Source organism: Xiphophorus maculatus, chromosome 14 (assembly GCF_002775205.1).
Source record: "Xiphophorus maculatus strain JP 163 A chromosome 14, X_maculatus-5.0-male, whole genome shotgun sequence".
NCBI lineage: Eukaryota > Metazoa > Chordata > Actinopteri > Cyprinodontiformes > Poeciliidae > Xiphophorus > Xiphophorus maculatus.
This window is the reverse complement of record NC_036456.1, coordinates 15,299,175-15,317,316: the sequence shown is the minus strand read 5'-3', so window position 1 is coordinate 15,317,316 and position 18,142 is coordinate 15,299,175. Positions and strand designations below refer to the sequence as shown.

Below are 18,142 nucleotides of genomic sequence, written 5' to 3'. Positions count from 1 at the left end.
TGAATTCACTAACTGTGGAATTCCCAGAACAGAGCATTAACTCAGCCCGTGTTGCATTCACTGCCAGCACGCCATGTGTCCACGAGATCTAATATAGTCTCCAAAGCAGGTGCTGATAAACTAATAAACAGCCCAGTAAACTAGTTATATTCACATGGGCATCTTACTGTACGGGAAATAGGAGCTAAGGAGGGCTTTTTTTGTTGTTTTTGGGACACCTTGGGATCTGTACATGTAAATATGATTTAGATGTTACAAATTTAACAGAATCAACCTCCTTTTACTGTATATGAAATATTATCTTGCGGTAAACATAGTAATCAAACCTACAGATGACTTTCTCTTGTGGAAAACAAAGAAATATGAATATTTTAAAAATAGACAGTCAATTTTATCATATCAATAGCTTAAATTCTAAGAAAAAGGGTTGATTTTTACATGCAGAAGTCTGTTTCAGATTGGTTCAGTTGTATTTAAGAATGTCTAACATACTTAAAAAATATAATCACTAATTATTATTACAGTAATTATTATGTTGTGTAGGAGCATCACTTGACGTCAGGTTTTAGTAAAGTAATGTGTTTTAATGTATTTTTTTAATTGCATTTGCACCCAATAAAGTCGAAGTTAAATTTAGTTATTTTCCAAAAGTGTGAATATATTCAAGATTTCAGAGTGATACAAAAACGAGTAAAATTTGAAGTCTGTTTTACATTCATATGAGTATTCTAGAATAAGCCTTTACAATACTCTCAAGACAGTGTTTATCATTGTACATCTTATTCTCCCATACTTTTTCCTTCCGCTCAATTTTACGTTATTAGTCTAATATATTTTTACCAAAACTTTAATTTAACTTTCTTTTGCTACGCTTTCACATAAACCCAAAGCATGAATGAAGTCTCTTAACATATATTTCTCTCTGGGTTTTAGACAATAATTCCTACTCAACCAAACAGGACCCTGAAAATAAATAAAAATGCCTGACCAACTGCAGCAACTACACAGTGTCGTCTCCACCGGCTTGTACTGTGGGAGCATCACTACCTCTCTTCTTACCCTGATGTGGCCCTGACTCTGGAAGAGGGTAAATCTAGATTGATCAGATCAGATCATATAACTTTCTTATGTCCAATTTTTATGCTCCCTTGTAATTTGAGGCCTTTTTTTCTGCTTAGCCTCACTGATTAGGGGTTTTCTTAATTTGCAGAGCCGTTTTCTCAATTTGATGTCACCAAGCGTTAAAGTGATCCCCGACAAAACTATTAAGGATTCTTTTCCAACCACAATTCTTCCTCAAAGACAATGCTTCTTTACTATCCTTCCAGTTTTTAATAAAGCGTTGGACAGTTCTCAACCCAATGTTAGTAGTTTCTGCAATCTCATTAGATGTTTCTAATCTACATCATTGCCATGCTTGATCTTAAACAGCCTGTGGAAAAGATGTAAAGCTGCTTAGCAAATAAGAAGCTACACGTTGCATCAATTAAGATTAAATAATTTGCTGCCAGCTTGTAGTTACTCCTACTGCAGTACCTATCCAGTAGGAGGATCATACCTATTTCCTTAGTTAAATTCATGTGGCCTCTTTTTGGCCAGACAGTGTATTTTAAGAATATTATATTCACTTTCTGAGCTTAGGCAAATTTTCACCATTATAACTTAATGAATAAAAGATATGCTTAGCAAAGTGTATTAAAATAAATCTACCTATTTCAACATTTTGAGCTATATATATATATATATATATATATATATATATATATATATATATATATATATATATATATATATATATATATATTCACCATCATAGTTGGTGAATTGGTTCAAGCCAGATCTAAGTGACATCTAAGTGAAGCCTTCAGCCTCTCAGTATCTCACTGAGTCGCCTCCCCCTCTCCAAGCCTCCCACCTCCCCATCCTTCATGTGTCCGAAACACATTCCATCCAGCCACTTCATTCCCCCACTTCATCCTTCACGTGTTCTCAAATTTATTTCCCCCTATCTCCCTCCGCTGGTCAACCCACTTCCCTCCCTCCATCTAGCCTATCTCCTTGCTCTGTGACAGTCTCATCACACTCTATCAATCAAGCTTTCTGAGGCCTGGGCACGCCGCGGCACGCCGGCATCGCACAATCCCGGTCCGGTCCCATCAGTGCCAGTCACTCTCCCTCACTCCCTCAGTCACTTTAAAAAGGTTTAGGTTGCCAGATATAGCTCCTGCCACCCCCTTCTGAGCCCCCTACGCCCACTGCCCCCCTTACACAGCTGCAGGTCAGGGAGGGATCGAGCTCAAGTCGAGAGACTTAGCTCAGCTCTTGATTGGATATCACTTGACATATTCTCTGGGTTGTCTTGGCACTCGAGATGGGCAATTCCTCTTTATAACAAAGATGGATACTCGCAGACGAGATCAGCCTAAATCCTCAGATGACGCTAATAGGAAGCAGCAGTGAACACCCTCAGAAGAATGGCGGGAAATGTACGCAAACAGATCAAAACAACGAGTCGGGGTTATCCCAGGTCCTCACCTGGCCTCAGGCCTCATCCTGTGGTTGACATCTCAGGAAAGAGAACTGCATCAACGAGAAGAGACAAAGAGGAGCAGGGATTAAAGTCCTATTCAGACCTTCTAAAAGAAAAAAAAAAAAATAAGACCGCATAGTCTTCAAAATGATTGTTCTCTTGTTCTTCCTATTTTGAACAGGGGATAAACAAATCTATTTTTTTATTTCCCGAGGTAACACTTTCTGCACTCTAGAATCTATTCATAAATTAAAGAAATACCTAAAATGTATGTAATTATTGTGAATTATTAGAGGTACTAATAAGTGTGGAACAAGTGATAACTGGTGTAAAACAAATCTGTGAGATATTTTTCTTCTCTTAATGTACAGAAATAAAACGTTGGATTTTTACACTATTTCAAGATGAGACAATGCTGCTTTGAAGGTACAATTTGCACATCAGGGAAGGCAATGAATGATGAGGGCATCCTGTTGGTTTATGCTTAAAAATAACAGAACATACAATGTTAATTCAGTTTTCCACACTGGAGATAATTTCTACATTAAGACTATTCACTTAGTCGGGGCAGTTATGCTTGAGCTATGAAGTAAAGAGGTGCAACAAGCACAAATAAACAGTATTAAGTTAAACAGTATTCAGTGCTAATAGTGATTCCACAAGAATAGCAGACAACAACATTAATTTGTTATAAAAGTATTACTGATTAAACTTTAAAAGTTATGTAGCTTTATGTTATTAAAGCTAAAGTTTAATCAGTAATACTTTTATAACAAATTTATGTCAGATCATGATTTCTTGGTTAATGTCAAGTTGTCATAACGAAGACATTTTGAATAATGCCAACTTTGTATTAAAAGTGTCATGATTTACCGAATGACACTTTATGACAACAGTCAGAAATATTCATGAAGACTTACTCATGTTCATGACAGGTGTTATGTCATGTTTATGACGGTGTCATGACAGTCTTACTCACAACCCGTCAAAGTGTGACCCAGTTTCTTTACTTAATCTTTGCTTAAGCCTAAATATTCACGTAATTAGTAATAATTTAATTATCGATTCTGTTAGGGTGTTAATATTGTGGTTCTGAGAGCAGATATGATTTTATGATGCATCCATCTTGTTACTTTCTATAAAATATGCTACCAAAGCTTAATGATTAAGTAATGTAATTTACCCTTAAGACTGATTGATAGATTTGAGACTGAAGAAAAATATGTTTTATTAATGAGACCAATAAGATAATTGACACATAAACATGAGTAAACCCATCTGTTGCTGCATGTATTTGTCTACGATTTATAGCTCTTTCCCATGTGAGGATCTTATATGCAGCAGTCTAATATTTTCTGAAGTGATTCCGAGTGGGGGAGTAAGGCATTCTCTTGAAGAAGAACAGCTAACAGCTTATCAGACTACGCTCTTCAATAAAACACATTTTTTTGTCCTAAGAAACTCACTGATATAACAGTGGGTTTTAAAACTACACATTAGTTGATTCATTGCCGTTTCTCTTTAATATAATAATCTTATGTCCAATGATTTGTGTTATTACGTCGAAGTTTACCCACCAACATGAGTTTCTAACTCCATATCATAGATGTTTCAAAACTGACAAAGATAATTGAAGATAGATCTTATTTTGTTCGTTTTGAGGCTTTTTATACAACAGAATGAATTGGTTGTTGCTCCCTAAGGCTAAGTAAGGTAATGGCCAGAGGGTTTCCACATTGCCAACAAGCTGTTTTAATATTTATAGCATCATCTTCCCCTCTCTAATATGTAGATGACTATAATTAACCGGGTAAGGATATGGCTGCTTTCTGGCCCTTCCAGTCTGACCTCCCTTGTTTGGTTGAGTTCTTTACTATCACCGTGCTTTTGAATGCGGTCTGTCATGCTAATAAATTTGCAAATTAAATTGAAGAACGTAATAATAAGGCAGTAGTCGTTTCGATGAGGTAAGGAATACTCAATTAGGCTGGATTTGGCCTCCATAATTATTACATTATAGCAAAGATAACTGTTCAATGGCAACAAACGCTTTGAGGGACTCAGTCGGCCAAAGATGAAAATGCCAGGACATAAGAGGGAAAAGGTGCAACGGAGAGAAAAAAAAAAGAAGAAAAATCAGAGAAGGCAAGGAAGAAAGTGACAAGAAAGCTATCGCAAAGGGAGCCTCTGTCTGCAGCAGCCATATTTCATTACACAGCACCGAAGCTTAGGAGGCAATCAAGCATATTTAACCAAGCTCGTATTGTCCCTCCCTCCCTGCACCCTCACAGAAAACCAACAACCCCAACCCCACTCCAAGCAATTATTACTCCAGAGTTTTTTTTTTTTCTTCATTTTTTTTTTTTTTTTTTTACTGTGCTTTGCCATGGAGAAAATGAACTGCGGTACTTATCAGCTCAATGCATACAGAAGTGACTGGGGTAGAGGACATGTAGGCATGCATACTGTATGTGTGCAAGCATGGGCATGCTCTGATGCTTTCGTTTATGGTTTGGGGGGGGAGGCTGCATGAGCGTGAGCAGGGGCTGACCACCGGTGAGCAATAGGTTACCTTTTTAGATCCGATTAGTTCAGTAACATCAGCACTTTAGGCAGAGCGAGGGGGAGATACAGATATAACCATAAACATGTCACCAAAAACCCGGAGTTATTTGCATTCATATTGGACAGAGGCAAATGGATGTGAGGGTCAAACGGGGAAGGTGAGGGTTTATGACCTGTGCATAGTTCTACTGTCAGCAGCTCTGATCTATCGGAGCAGCCAGCCTTGTCAGGCTTTACGTCTGATTATATTATTATGGCTGGCAATCAATATGAATGAATGATTTTTTTTTTTTTTTTACACAAAGAGGAGTAGAATGAACAGAACAGATTGCAGACAGTATTTTACAAAAAGTACAGTGAATTAAACTAAAAGCCTGGAGACACCTAGTGAAGTGATGAATTGCCTATCAACGCAACAAAACACTTCAAACATGTATTCAGTATGACATTTTTTTTTAAGTAGGCTCTTTTTTAAGAAGTCCCCCCCAAAAAACATCGCTGTTTGTTTTCAGTGACGTAACATATATTTTTGTCATGTAATGCAGAGTAAGTCTGGGGGACTTTGCATTCAGTCAAACTGCTTCTTAATTGGTGAGACTCTTTAGTTCTGGGCATCCTTCCCACCAGTCCATAACTCAGCATCTTTCTATAACTCCCCTGCGCCTGGTTGTCATAATCATCAGCATTATGCTACCTCAATGGGCCTGAGTTGCAACCTCTTTTTACAACAGGCTAAACACAACATTGTTTGTTACCCAGCTTATTTTTCGCCAAACCAGTTAATGAGAAGGGATAACACAATCTTTTGTCAAACTGTCAAATTGGCCATTCGTACAGCGACTCAGGCATTAATGAGGCCTGCTATTCAGATGTTGAGTACATTACTTCAATTATTAAAGACGATGAGCAGCTGTGACACATTAAGGCAAACATTAGGATGTTAAGAATAAAGTTGGGACATTCAGGCTATATGTATTAGGCAAAACGTAAGTTCAGCATATAAATAATTGTTAGTATTATTATTATTATTATTATTATTATTATTATTATTATTATTATTATTATTATTATTATTATTAAGCTAAGACTAACATTAACATATTAGGTATGAGACTGGCATATTATGACCAAATTAACATCCGCAAATGGAGGCATGCTAAGGCTAAAGAGAGGATGTTAATTAAATAGTTTTAGCACACCAAGACTAACAGCTTATGGAAGCCTAACGATAGGCTTCAATACATACTTGAGAAAGCCATGCTAACCTCCGCATCCTAACGCTAAGAATGTTAGCCCAAGCACCAGAAATTCCCCAGATGTTTTATTTATGTTTTCTATTTAAACATTTGCTACAATAAAAAATAATAGAAATAGTTGTTTGGTCTGAGATACTTAACAGTTTTTCGTGGGTAATTGTTGTTTTGCAGCAGGTACATTAACTGTTAGATGGACTGCTGTCATATAAGACTACAGTTAAAATATTCAGGTAAGCACTGAGCATGTAACACTAATGTTAGCAAGATAAAGCTAACATTAGCATAGTAAGACTAATCTTACTAACATGTTCAAGTTATTATGCTAGGATGCTAGACAACTCAAAGAGCAATATTACCAACAGACTAAGATAAGGGTGGGAACAATGATAGAACAATTATTAGAAAGTATTGCTGTGCTCTTGCTACTATTTTGTATTTCAAGGAAGGGTAAAAAAAAGCATCTGATTGTCAAAGTATTATAAACAAGTACAGTTTAAATACGTATAATAGATTTAACCATAATTGAGGCCCCATTTTGTTAATCCTGCTTTCTTTCCACCTTCAGCATGGACTGCATATTAATGCTGAAGCTTAAACCTTTAAGAAACTTCCACATGTTAGCTGAAATGAACCAGAGCTTGTTCCTACCATCGCAAGAAAATAAGGTTCCAAAACATGCTGAGTCATTATGACATTCAAACTATTTTCTTTCAGTTTGCAGTAATAGCTGTGTTTTTGTATATACCTATGGGGGGAAAAAAAGGCTGAATGTATCTGCCGTTGTGCAAATTCAGTTATTAATACAGGATTAGTGGCTCAGGAACAAGCTGGTTGCATTAGAATACTTTGGCTCTACATAGAAAATTCCTCCACTTTTTTTTTTCTTTTTCAGTTTTCAAGCCAGAACAAAATTGTTGCAATTATCCTTTCATTTCTTTACATTTTTGCAACACCTGGGTCCTTTTCTGACTCCCAAGTCATTCCATAATAACTCGCATTCATTCACCTGCTAAGTAACAATTCCAACAAATCTTTTTTTTTTTTTTTATCGTCAATTTTTACAAATACATAAGCACAAACACATACTAGAACGGGCATAGGCAGCTTCCGGACCCCTTGCTGATTGCTGCTATTTCTTATCACTTCAGCTGAAAATGGCTCTTATGACTGCACTCGTTTGCCGTCTACACGGAGGAGGACGCTGGGAAAGAGGTGAAAGCTGCAGAAGCTGCATGCACAGATGTTTTTTTAAAACCCTGAAAATTTTGTCCAGCTTGTGATAATAACCATCCCCAATTTCACTGCTGATTTTAATCACCTTTAGGTGAAAGCACTGCGGTGCCTGACTTTATGTGTTTTGTTTTCACAGAGACAATAAACTCGCGCTGTTAGATACAATGAAGACCCATGCAGAGAAAATCACTTTGCTTCTCTACATCTCAGGCAGAGGTAATATTGACAGATAATATCCACTCTCTGTGCGCTGTGTTTTCAGCTAAATAAGTCCGCCTGGTGAAGAAATAGAGGCTGTAATTGTGCCATCTGTGGCACTGAGACTTTTAATAAATTAACCATTGGCGCTTGTTTATCTCCCCCCCCCCCGCCGAGTTCCAACATTTGCGAGTGTAGTTAATGAACAAAGCCGAAATGCGCTTTCGTGACTGTGGAGCGCGCAGGTGACAGGATGGCGGGGAAAGACGAGGACGATGTTGTCGCGTGGCCGTTTGACAGGCAACGGCGCAAGGGGGGGACAACTGGAGAGCGCCGGAGAGCCGGGAGACACTTTCTCTTTCACTCTCGTGCTCTCCGACCGCTCCCAGTGCAAGGGACACGGGCCGCTGCACACACAGATGGCGGGGAGGTGTGCATGCGTGCACAAATGGTGAGTTGTGATGCCATTTGGCTTAGTAAAAGTGTGAGAGATGAAGCATGAGAGATCTAAGAAAGAAATAAGAGAGGAAGGAGGGGGGAAAAAAAACAGACAAGAAGAGTTTATGTGCGTGCAGCTGTTATTCAAATCTTTTTCACACATCTGTTCTCTTGTACTTTCTTACAGCATCAATAAATGTTTCTTTCCAGGGTTAATTTACATCATACTCCACAAAGATGGTGCCACTCAGGAACTTTTGCTGAGGAAGGAAGGCTAAGTCAGAAGACAAAATCTTTTGGAGGGTTCTGTGTAGACAGACTGCCATCTACTGGTTTCAACTGTAATTTCAGTCTATGCTTTTTTATTATGACCCCCTATTTGCAGTACATGCAAGCAACGCTTGTGTTTGAATAGGAAATGTAAGGTCTCGTCTATCATTAAATGACTAAACTTGAGAAGGAATCAGGATGTGCCTATTCTGTGATCCATAATCAGTTCATGGAGACTAAATATGTTGAAGTTTGCCTTGCAAGTATGGATAAAGCTTGTCGGAGCAAAGTGAATGGAAGCCAGTGTTAATGCCATGTCAGTCAATATGCTTCAGTTGTTCGCATCAAGAGTTAAGTTGTTTCTAAGGGAAACGATGAAGTGTAGCGCCATCTTGTGGTTATTTAATGCCATGTAATGGCAGATTCTCTGAATCAGAACTGAAGTAATTTGTTGAACATTTCAGACATTTGCTCCTGTTTAGTTTTTTTAGTTTTGTTTGTTTGTTTTTTTCTTTGCACATTTGCAAACCAGGTGAGTCCTTTTTAAAATTGTCTGTGGTTTTGTGTTTGTTTTTACAATCACAGCTCCTCTACATTTTCATACTTTATCAAGTTACAGTAGCAAACAGTTCAGCACCGCTCATCCTCCATTCAACTCTGACCAAATTTTCTACTCCTGTTGAAGGAAAAGGTCCCCACAATATGATGTTGCCACAATTGCTGGAATATTTTTTTTAACTTGACGTCCTACATTAGCTTTCTGGCACACAATGTGTTTCACAAGCTACGTAAAAATAGTTCAACTTTGATCGAAGTTCCCCACTCTGACATGACTTTGCAAATGGATCTTCTTTTAACTTCCTTTTATCAATGCAGTTCTTCTACTACACTAATAATGGTTCAAGTACAGGTGTGGGTTATTTTGTGTGGGTTTGTTGTATGAAATCCGATTCAAGTATAGGCTGTAATGTGACAAAATGTGGAAGTTCAGTGGGAGTAAATATTTTCGCAGGGCATATATGTCTTTGCCAGTATATAAAACAACCTTATCCAATGCATTTGAACACAAACTTGACCAATTACATGAATAATGAAATAAACAAGTATGCTAACAACCACCATTAACTGTGTACGAGACTTAAATCCTCTTCCACCACTACTTAGCTCCTCTGATCACAAAGCTGCTTCCTCTTCGCATTAGAGACATAATTTAAAGAACTACGTTTTTCAGGAATCGCTTCCAGCGCACATTCTTCAACAACTTCAATCTTTCATATTCATAGAGAGCACACTGTAGACTGTATTTAACCAAGTAATTTAAAGGTTATCTTAAGTTGTCACTAATCATTTAATATTGTCCTCCTTATTTTCGCGGCCAGTACTTCAGCTCCTAATCCTGTGTGTTTGTGGCTTAGTAGAGACTTATTCCGGAAAGCTGCTGGCTGCTATCTGACCTGACACAGATTTCATCCATTTTCTCTCTCTTTCTTTTTAAGCATATCTGCCTTTTTCAGACAGGCGCTGTTCAAAAGAAATGTGTCAGCAGTCTGGAGATTATGCTTCTCTTTTTTTGCTAATCACCAGAAGAGCCCAACCTGCCGCGTATTTTTTTTTTCAGTCTGAACACATAGCGCGTCGAGCAGAAGTCCCTCTTTCCTCCATTTAGATGCTTATTTTGATCTCCTTTTGCTCTCATTGTGTTGGCATAATCAGGTACGTTTAACTGTCAATCCTGTAACTCAACAGAGCATAAAGTTATCTCATGCATGTGAAAACCAAATTAGTAGAAAGACCCAAAAAGGTGGGCTAATTCCACATACTTGGTGCATTGACGTAGATCAAATAGATCCATTTCGACTTGCTACTCTGAAAATACAGAAGAACGGCAGCATTTCCTACTTTGCTTTTATTGTTTTGTTTGTTTTCAGACTAACTGTTTCTGCGTCTGCTCATGTGGTAGCACACACCACAACATGTGGGATGACCGTGATGGATTCCCGGTATCATTGGCAGTTATATGTGCTGGGCCTATAACCACAATTCCCCAGTCGCAGCTTACTGCCGAGCGAAAGCTGAGCGAGATACACTCTGTGGCTGGCGCAGAGCCATTGGACTACGTAATAATTCATAGACCCAAAAGCCCTCCGTGTACTCACAGTGCAATATTTATGACCAGGCCGAATGTATTTCCTCAGCTACATCACCGCGAGGGGCTCAGGTCAGGGTGTATCTTCCCTCTGAGCACATATTAATGTTCAGTGCCTTGGTTAAATTTGAGGAAATAACACCAAGAATTTGAAACTGATCACATTACTGCTCACTAGGGTTACTTTTCCAATACCCACAATCAAAAGTTCGTTTAAATGTCATTTATTTGTTGAATCTTGTTCGTAGAATGTTTGACACTGAAGGATGGTGGCCAAAATTTACTCCGATATTTCCCAGGATTCTGTTTGTGTTTGTTTTTCTTCCCCTTATGTTTTTTTCTTTATTCTTTGCCTTAATTATGTTTTTTTCTGTTTGCCTCTTTTTCACAAGATAAACACAATTACTGATGTTTTCTTGGGAAAATCAGCTGATTAGTAATTATTGATATATTTATTACTATGTACATTCTCCCTCAATACTTCTGTGTTTACCTGTTTTTCTTTGCCAGATCCCGTTTGTTTTTGTCCATTAACTGGACAAAGTAGTTAATGCTGCCAACAACCTTTTGTACTCTTTGTTTTTCTTTTTAATAGAAAGAACACATCATAGTTTTTTTGGCCTGTCTCGTTTCTTGATACAGCCAGTGAAAGACCTATTGGTAGCACTGACTGTATTTTCTTACTCCCTTTTTTTCCATAGAAAGTACAGCTGTACAAGTTTTTCTTTCTTAGGCAAGGCCATTAGTGGAGTTATTTCTGCCATTATTCTCATTTACTTTCTTCCCCCTGGGACGCGGTGGCTCAGCCTTTAAACGGTGGGTTGCTGGTCCAAAGCCAGTTCCGTCCATATCACTTGACTAAGACACTTCGCCCGCCCTGCCTCCTCATTGTGACTTAATAGCGGCCTCGTAGAATTGCCCCATGCAGGCCCAGCATGAGGAAATGCTGCTAAGCCAACAATTTGATGCAATTGGCTGATCTTTGAAGTTATATATCCTGATTTTTTGATAGCAGCAGAAATAATGGAGCCTGCTTCCATTATTTATAAACATAATCTTAGTCACCATCAGTAATTTTTTCAGCAATGACTGCTATTTTTGAACTTCAAATATGTTATTGGTATTGTGAATATAGTTTAAGGATGTAACCCATGGAAAGCAAACGTTTTTCATGGGTAGAAAAATCATTCTGAACCACAATCATTAAAAAAAAGACTATTTTTTTATCTCGTAAAATATTTTTTTCTTTGGTTGATAAATGTAACTCAGTTTTTATTCACTCTGTGCCAATAGTACTCTTTTTAGATCCAATATTAATTATGATTGTGATTTTAAGCTTACCATATTACCATAAAAACACTGCATGAAAATCACAAAATATATTATGAATACATAGCTGCAAATTATGATTGTGATAATCTTGTTCGTCAGATTATCGCCCTCTCCCTGATTAGCGAAATCAGATGGGGAAGAATTATGTAATTTAATCAAAAGCTTCTTTGTTATCCAACAAACAATGGTTGATTTTAGAACTCTCATCTAAAGTGTTGTCTTCAAATATATAATGATGCTTTTGTTTTAACATTTAATTTAAAATCAGTGTTGTAATCAGCTGTCCTGATGACATTCTGGTTTCATTTATTTGAAAGAACACAAACTCACCAAGAGAATCGAGGCTTCTCCGTCGGGCTCATGCAGGTGCCACCATGCTGCCCCTGCTGCTGCAGGCCGACCTCGCCGACACACCGCTGCAACTAAAGCTCCCTTTGCCCCCACCTAGGAGAGAAGGACAAGTCGGTGTGATCAGTTCTGGCTTCATATACCTTTGGAGAAATTTTTAAAACTTTTTGCATGAGCTTGTGGTGTTCTATCAGAAGCAACTTCTCTTTAAAACTAGCATTCGTGACTGCCTGCATAGTGGAAATCGAGTATTACTCCAGTGCTTGAGGGTTTAACTGTGTTTCTCTTGATCAAAGCTACTGCTCCAACATGGAGCAACTCCATGTACGTTTGGTTTTTATCTTCTACAAAAAGTACTCACTTGCTCAGTACTCTGCATTTTTCTTTTCTTTCAACCCTGAATAAGGATTTATAGGAGGTCTCTTTTTCCCCAAAGAGAGCTGCTGTTCTTCAGTGGCTCCACATGAGGGTGAGCTGCTAAGTCAATGGTTTGAAGTGATGGACTGAACTTAGAGAGATAAATAGCTCCATACAAACTGGCCTTAAAAAGTCAACTGAAACTCTCTCTATTGTAAAACGCATAGGGAAAAAAGTTAAATAGTATATATATATTATTTTATTGTTTTGTATGGTAATTGATGTTGACTTTAATTTACTCCAGACTAAACTTAATTTTATATATTTAGATGTTTTTGCTGCGAAACAGAAGTGTATAAATTACAAAACAGAACTAACTGAAGCGGATTGCATTTTTGGATGGGGGCTTTATTTTCATAAGTAGCTGGATGTTGATAGTTGTAGAAAGGTGGAACTTGTTTTTGCTGTTTTGGCGTGCTTCCCCATTGTCAGAAGCTCCCCCACTCTCCCAAAAAAAAATAAAAATAACTGTTTACCATGCTTGGCTGACATGCCAGTCGTGACCTCATGAAAGTAAAAATCCCTCCAAGGCATACAATAAATCATCCCAGCCGGCTGTACAAGGGCTGCCCCACAACACAGGCCCGGTTGTGCATACACATTCTCAAATGGACACAACGCCCGCCATGAAGCAATACATCAAATCTAAGAAGTGTGGAGACACAATTATATCAGGTTCTCTAACCTTACAAGGGAGCGGGATGGACCAGTGGTCAGTTAGGTCACACCTCATAGAAGTTTGGATGCTATTATAGGCTAATTCATGACTTTATTTATGCCTTCACTAGTGGAAAGACATTTAGATCAGTATGATACATGATTTCAATATATCTTTTCATGACAGTTGTCGTTTTAATAGCATTGATAGACTTTTCTCCATAGGGTTGGGGAGTATAATTATTTTTTTTTTCCCCTAAACTGCTACGGGTTCAGTTTTTTATAGCACAAGTGCATGTGACAGGTAGATGGATGCACATTCAAAGTAAAAATGCACTAAAACCATCACTTATGAAGTGTTTTCAAGTCTTTGCAAAGAAGCTGCTCAGTCAATTTAAATTTAATGCCTCAATGCTTTTCCGAGAGACCATTCAAATGCCACTCCCAACAGACTGAGCTTCTCTGACGAGCCTACCTCTGTCATTTACTTTATGCTTTATAAAGTTAGTCAAACTCACTTGACTGCACTTAGAGGGTGTTTTGCCTTTCCACCAAAGTTATATTTTTCCTGTCATATTTTCTTTAAATCACTTTACCATCACGACTCCAATCAATTCTTCAAAATGAGCACAGCTCGAGGCTGTGGAGGAGAGTTTCTGAGTTTGTTTTTTTTTAAATCACAGTTACAATGTTTTATGCAATCAAACAAATTATTATGTCAGACAGTTAACCTGAATCAATGCAAAAATATGATTTTATGTATTAATGGAAGAAGCCATTCAAACCAACCTGACCCTTTGTGGAGAAGTAATTCACCCCTAATGAGTTGTGCCACTCTTGGTGACTGAATTGGAAATAGGTTTTTGAAATCATTTTAACCTACTTTTGCAGTTGTTTTAATCCTATCACAGTGGAAAGGTTTTAAGCACAAACACTCTGTTTAAGTACAACTCAAAGCTACATTTGTTCTCTTTCAGGATTTTCTGAAAGAGAACAGTTACAACCATCAGTTACAGCAGGCTGTCCAGAAACTGAAGCAGCCTGCCATCTTGAGCTCATCACACCAACGCCACTATGCTGGACTTTTTCCAGAATTTTCTTCTGCAGATATAACAAGACCAACACGTTCTAAAATGTTGCAGTTTTGTTTCTTCAGGTCACAAAATATTTTCCCAGAATACATGGGATCAGTTAAAAGGTTTTCTGGAAATGTTGATCAGTGGACTTTTTCACTTTGAATCTACATGGACCCCATTTTGCTCAGTTTCTTACTAATGTTTTAATGAAGAACACTGATTTTAAAGGGACAGTACTATGTGTTTTTCAGGCACATTGTGTCATTTCATAGCACAATCAAGAAACTGTGTTACCTTCATTTGTCATGAAAATGCTACATATATCAAATATGAAATATTTGATATACAGTGCAGACCAAAAGTTTGGACACACCTTTTATTCAATTAGTCTCCTTTATTTTCATGACTATTGACATTGTAGATTCACACTGAAGGCATCAAAACTATGAATAACACATGTGGAAATATGCACTAAACAAAAAAGTGTAAAACAACTGAAAATACCCCTTATATTCTAGTTTCTTCAAAGTAGCAACCTTTTGCTGTGATCACTGCTTTGCACACACTCTGCATTTTCTTGATGAGCTTCAAGAGGTAGTCACCTGAAATGGTTTTCACTTCATAGGCGTTGCCCTGTCAGGTTAATAAGTGGGATTTCTTGCCTTATAAATAGTCATGAAAATAAAGAAAACCCATTGAATTAGAAAGGTGTGTCCAAACTTTTGGTCTGTACTGTACATTAAATATATAATAGAAGAAATTGTCCGATATTTAACATCCTGAATTTGGGCCTCTGTCTCTTTAAAATCTCCGACTCTTTCTGAAACTCTCCCTTCAGGAGGTCATCGCAACATTTCTCCTCTATTAGCCCTTTAACAACACTTTTACCAGGGTAGCACTAAGAAGTAGCTTGTACAACGAGCTCAGCAGATGTGCATTTCCACCAGGTGTTTGCTAAGTGCTGCTGGCTGGTGGAGCTGAATCGAGGCGGCGCTGAGGAAAGGAATGCTCTGTGAGGCGGAAACTGCAGCTCTGAGGAGGAGCTGCACCTTGAAGGCAGCACTAGGTCCAACCAGGCATTTTGCACAGCTGAGTGACTTGCCCTGCGACATTAAATGATTTCTCAAAAATGCGCACTCCAGGTGCGTTTTTGATGCAACATAACATGGGAGTAACATAACATAGTGTTAAAGCTCAAAAAAGTCGACTTAACATAATACTGACATCTGCAGTATTTTAGGTGGTTTCATGGGCTCTCCTTCCTTATACTTTCTTAGATTAGTTTAAGTGCTACTGTTTTATCTTTCAGTCTACTTTATGTTGGCATGCAAGCTCTAGTTGTTTGTATTCTTCATTGTACAGGATTGGAAGTTATTTGGCCTGAATGTAGCAAATGAAATTGGACCCAAAAAATCATTGCAACTTAATAACTTTCTTTAAAAACGGCTCTTGGGTCAATGTGGACAGTTTTTTCTCTCTATGACAATGAAATCAATTGAAAACTGCTTTTGTAATTGCACGTTATCTTTTTCGCATATATTTTGATGTAAATACTGTAAGTGTGATAAAAACAGACCAGAAAAAATCTGGAAGATGGATTAGTTTTTGTTCCCAGCACTGTATGGGAAACAGAAAACAAGGAATCCTGTACATTTTAAGGCAGGGGGAGAAAGAAGGAGAATTAAAGAAAGAGCCTCGTCTTAAAAAGGGGAAACAGTCCATCGATGATTCGATCTCCACGTTACTTTCCCTGCAAGAGCACTTGATAAGTTCACAGCAAATCCTTTGGACGTGTACAAGAATGTTCTGCTCTGTGCTGGCCTCTACCCAGGGAACAGTAACTCACAGCAACACAAACGCTCCAATTACAGCTGCACCCGCAAATCCTCGGGGGGGGAAAACCGCAGCGCTGCTCACTGATCTGAAAAACACCACTGTGATAGTGGGTAACTTCACTCAACTTCCAGAGGACACGAACTGCACTTTTAATGATCCCGACCAGACCGCTGTTAAGCCGATGATAATGAGACATTTTTGAGAGGAGCTGATTTATGAGAGCATATGGAGCATTTTGTGGTTGTGTGAACTAATGAGTGGCGAGTTAAGTGGTACTTTATGTGTGACACTGCACACGGTAAATGGTACAATTATTTTGACACCGAGGGTGAGTGTGAGGCACTTCTGGGTCACGAATCGGGTGAGCTCACTGCTGATTTTCCTCAGGAATCATCTCTGTGTGTGTTTGCTTGCATGTGTGCTCAAATTGCCACAAACTGCTGACAGCACCTGTCAGTCCTCAGGCAAAATGCTGGGAGAGGTGTGAGTGGGCGCATTCTCTTCTCGGTGACAAACAAACACCAGCAGCAGTAGTGATTTCTGCACTCCAGAGGGCACCATTAGCATGCTTTAGCTTCTCTAATCCGTGCTGTTCTGATATTTTCAGTCGGCAAAACAATAAAATCTGTAACTAAGACTGAATAAAATGCGAGTTGTGGTTTTATATCACACTATTGACTGAGACAAAGAGATTAAACTTACTTTATTCACCAAAGTGAATTATTGCAAGAAATCAAATATCAAAAGGCAAACCAATTTACTGTGACTAAGCAATAGATCATGTCCAGACATGCATGCTTTCTGTGCATTAATCCATACTAACACCATTTAGTTGTCTGACCCCTTATTTGATTTCTCTGGCTTCACTTGTTTACCCTTTTCCTTTTCATATTGTTTGGCATATTGATATTTGAACTCAGAGAAAAATATTTGTTTAGAAGAAGAAATGCATCGATAGAAGTTACCCTCTCCCGCCCCACAACTAAAGTGATTCCATTGTAAACCAGGATTTGTGCCGGAGCAGATGTTATTTAGAAAAAAAGAAAAAAAAAAAAAGCATAGAACTGTTTTGATCAGGACAGACAAATCAATGCATTACGAAAAAGGTCACTTCTAGGAAGCAATTGCTCTTTCCAATGTCATAGTGTCAGTTTTAGCTGAGAATCATAGCGAACAGAAACTATCTACACAAAGTGTGTATTCTGTAGGACTTCTTTTGCAAGTAGATATGTGAATTTCAAACGTTTAATTCGTTGCTACCTAATTTATTAATTTATTGCTAGTTGCTAGTCTCCACAAGCCCACAATTACAATTGTTTTCAGCACTAGCTCTTGCCTGTTGTTGCACTGGAAAAAGTTTGGTGGGAAAAACGAAATGGAAACAAAAAAAATCTTCATGATCTTTTTATTATTTTGTTTTTCTTTCAGGATTATAAATGTAGATCTTACCCTGTTTGGAACAAACGGTTGTGACTGCTGCCTCAGACAAAGAGCGAAGACAGAACAGAACTCCTCAGAATTTCCCTGGAAGCAAAAAGACAAAGAGGTGAGGATTTATTATGCGTTAGGGTATCGTAATGTTTTATACAACAAAAAACAAAAGCAGGGATAAACATTAATTGAAAACCGCACACACACGCAGCTTTGTCATCAGCACATTCTTTTTAAGTGTGTAAGCACATTTCATAAACTGATTTTCCCCACTGTGCATAATAAGAGCAGCTAAAAATGGGCTCCAGCAACGTGTGCTGACATAACCTTCATCTTAAAATAAAGAAAGGTTGGTAGGATGATTTCTCATGTATGTATTAATTTTTGACAGTGACAGCATGCTTTAAAG

At 38.1% G+C, this 18,142-nt stretch overlaps 1 protein-coding gene across 31 annotated transcripts in view; it reads right to left on the bottom strand.

The window, feature by feature from the left end:
• The window catches only part of ptprd (protein tyrosine phosphatase, receptor type D), a 463,922-nt gene that overhangs the window by 272,203 nt on the left and 173,577 nt on the right, over positions 1 to 18,142 (bottom strand). For 30 of the 31 annotated variants that reach the window (XM_023346243.1, XM_023346261.1, XM_023346260.1 and 27 more), the window contains exons 5-7: positions 17,752 to 17,826; positions 12,299 to 12,412; positions 2,536 to 2,580 (exon numbers count right to left, since the gene is read on the bottom strand). The gene's annotated coding sequence lies outside the window, so the exon portion shown is untranslated. The remainder of the gene's footprint in view (positions 1 to 2,535; positions 2,581 to 12,298; positions 12,413 to 17,751; positions 17,827 to 18,142) is intronic. The other variant, XM_023346232.1, reaches the window with a different exon arrangement.